A 3,806-nucleotide genomic window follows, 5' to 3' on the forward strand; every position below is an offset into this window, starting at 1 on the left:
AAGGTGATTCTATAACAGGAAACACTTGGATAATAAATTTCACAGTATTTTAATTTCTGCAGTAATATAACATTTGAAATAGTTGGACCTCCATGTATCGAAGAAGCAAATTGCTGGAAAAACAATTTGATACATATGATAAATTTCGATATGTAGAAATGATCTTAGTTAATCATCATCAGGTTAAATAAAAGTTAATAACTAAAAAATTAAATGTGAAACATTTACTGCGTACTCACTGCATAGTTTCTAAAAAATGAGCTGTAATGCTGTTTCATGTTTTTGAGTGAAAGTTTTCTGTAAGTTTCAATATTTTTATAACAGCTTTTTGATTTCTTATAATAACAGGCACTCAGCTTGTGAAAATACTAAATTTACCAGAAATGACATTTTTGCGCCTTTGTACATCCTGATTATTTCGTAATCCAACTTGATCTGCAACATTAGGGGATTTTCGCTTTGACAATGTAATCAAGAGAAAGTAAAAAATAAATCTACTTAACTTGAATGATTTTCACTGAAGCTAAAGACTAGGAATGATATAATCAACAGACAAAATACACAAGGTTAAACTGAATTTTCTGGTGGAATACATGAAATACACTTTGTTCAAAGACAATCGATGATTGAGCTTTTTCAAAATGAACAAATTGAAAATTTGTTTTAAAAATTGCAGTATATAAGGAAAGAAAACCGGGGAACTAAGGAAATACTTTATTGCAAAAGTGGAAAATTAACTTTATTTTTTCTTGGGGCAAAGTGAAAACTGAAATATTTTTGTGATTTGATTATAAATAAAAAAATTTTGAAAAAAAAAAAAAAATAGAACCGACTTCAAAATTGCTCTAAAAAGTGAAAAATAATTTTATTCTTTAAACACCATTGATAATGCTTTTAAACATAATTTTTGAAGTTGGTGCAAAAACAAAACTTAAAATCCAGTGTAACCATGCTTCGTTCATATTTTTTTCAGAAAAGCATCCAAAGTTACGAATGAAAGATTTGTATCGTTATTCAAATATGCTGTCATCAATGCATCGTGCATGTGATAGTGAAGAAACTGGGCCTGGTTAAACCCCAGTAGCACCAGAACGTTCAAAATTGGTACAGAAATCGTGTTATTGGTCAAATGACGGTGTTAAGTGTTACTTGTGCGTTATATTCGACGTACAAAAACAGTAATATTATCACGGTGCCGTTCCCGTGCTAATATAACGTAATATTTGACGGCATCAAACCGGTGTTAATTTAACCGTTCAATTTTAGTGCTAATGCCACCTAATTCGAGCGCCCTCTATCTGTGTTTACCTCGGAATAGTATAATGAGCTAGAAGTTTCCTTTGGATCTTCTCTTCGTTCGAATACATAAAATTCTGCAAAATTGGATGTTTCTTTGAAGATTAAAGAACACAGTAATGGATTAACTTTTGTCAAAAGTAAGTAATCGAGTTAAATTAAGTTGGGGTAAAAATCCTAGCTAAATTGTAATTATTGTTATAGGTTAGGCCTATGCCGAAAAAAGCTAGCGATCTTCTCAGTTCTATTTATCAAATTCCGTGGCAATTATTATAACTTTTTTTTAAAATCTTCAACATGTAAATTTTATACGCAAGTATAATTTTATTTTATAAATTTGTTAAAATTTGGAGATGGGTGGTCTCTTTTATATGTACTGAATTTTATCCGTTTTTCTGACCTTTGAGCATTCTGGAAAAAAAAAAGCTTATTCTGTTTTAAAAAATATTCATTACAAATAATTTGATTAACAGAAAAAGTTCCTCGTTGAAATAGTATTTTAAAAAGATAGATTTATCTCAAAAGAGTCATGGTTACAAAAATAAGATTCATTGAGTAAAATTTAATTCATTCTATTCTAAAGCAAAACAAAATGGCGAGTAGCCATATGTTGCAGATTTGTCTGATGTTAATGCTATCACCTGCCGCTTGGAATTTCCCCCCGCTCATGCTTCAACGGACAGTAAAAATCAACAAATTATGGAATTTTAAACAGATAGGTAGGAAAATAAAATTATTATTTTGAAAAATTAAAAAAAAAAATCTGCGTATTATTCTACCATTTTGGTTGTCGAATCGTAGAAATGTTTTGAGGTAAAAAATAACCATTCAGGGAATAATTTACGGGTATATTACTGCATTAATTGTTATTTTTAATGCGTTAAGTTTTTGTGATTTATAATCTATCGTATTTCTCTGATCAGAACTAAAAACTCGAACCCTCTTTCAGGTTTTTTTTTCTTTCCTTCATACTTGATCAATATTTAGCAATTTATCAATATGATTATTTTTTAAAAAATCTTAAAAGAGCATTACATCATTTTCCGTGGCGTGAGTTTCATTGTTGATAACATCGGGAGCGTTACTCGATCATTGGCTATTATATATATGCGGATTAATTGGGAATTTTGTCTTCTTACTTTAATTTTAGTTTTAGGCAATAAAAGCCATAAACGGGATGGATATGATTTTTAAAATTCCTTTTTGGTTGTTCCTAAAATGTGTGTAAAAATGTATCTTGTAAAATAAAGGATATTTTGATAATTAAATTTTGTATTGACTTTTATGAGTTTCTTAATTCATTTTTCTGTAAATATGTTATTCTGATTTTATTTAGTAACGAGTATAAGAATATAATTCATGAGTTATTTCTGAGGTCTAAGAAACGTAGAGGAATGTGGGGTAAAGTGAAATAGGGGGGCAAAATAAAATGGTGAAGTAATTTACTCTGGTTTTTACCGCCACATATCTGGTGTAATTTTAATTATATAATAGCACATGTTGTCTTTTAAAATCAGGAAAAAAAACCACCGGAGATAAAAACAGAAGGTAATACATTCAATTTTTAAACATTGATACTCGTATTGTAATACTTTGTAGCAAATAACAAATTATTTTTGTTGTTCTAAAATGATAAAGTTCTAATTAACATTTAGCATATTAATTGAGACCTTCTGATATTCAGTGCAGTATTTATTAGTTAAAATTTAGCTTATTTGTATTTTGAATATTGTTTTACAATTAGGCAAGTACATGCTGGGCAAAGTAGATGGAGCAAAGTGAAATAGTTTATTTCGTTTAGTCGCTCTATCCTTTACTGAATCACTAACGTATTCATTTGTTAATAAATTCATTTGCATTACTTCATTTAGTAATTCGATTATTTATTCATTCATTCACTTATTTTCTTATTAATTCACACTTTTATTTAGTTACTTTTCTTCATACATTAATTAATCTATTTAATTATTCGCTTTAGCAATCCTGATTTTTTTAACGAAGTTATTTGATCAAAAATATTTTTTTATAATCGAATAGAAAATAATTTGTTAGGAAAATATTTTATCTTTCACTTTGCCCTATGAAAAAAAAGGTGAAAATTTTCCACTTTTCTTTTAAAATCACAAATTTACTGCCAGAAGTGACAAATACTGTTTTAATGACAGTTTTATTATAAAATACAACGTTCTTTCTTTATGTACTATAATTTTCAAAACAAATCACCAATTTGTTCATTTTGTAAAAACTCAGTGATCTTAACCGTTTTCCTGTACCCCATATTCCCCTACTTGCATTTTAAAGAGAAAAAAAAGGGGGGGGGGGAGCAGGAAACTAAGGGTTTCAACAAAAAAATTTCTAAGGGCTATTTCGAAGTATATTGTCCAATTGTAGAGTTCGGAATATGATTTTTTTTTGTTGCCATAACTATTTAATTTGCTGTATCATCACAAAATTTTATTCTGAATTAATCCTAACAAACATATAAACTCAAAATAAAACAATGTGCTAAT

This window comes from Uloborus diversus, chromosome 3 (assembly GCF_026930045.1).
Source record: "Uloborus diversus isolate 005 chromosome 3, Udiv.v.3.1, whole genome shotgun sequence".
In the NCBI taxonomy this organism is placed as follows: domain Eukaryota; kingdom Metazoa; phylum Arthropoda; class Arachnida; order Araneae; family Uloboridae; genus Uloborus; species Uloborus diversus.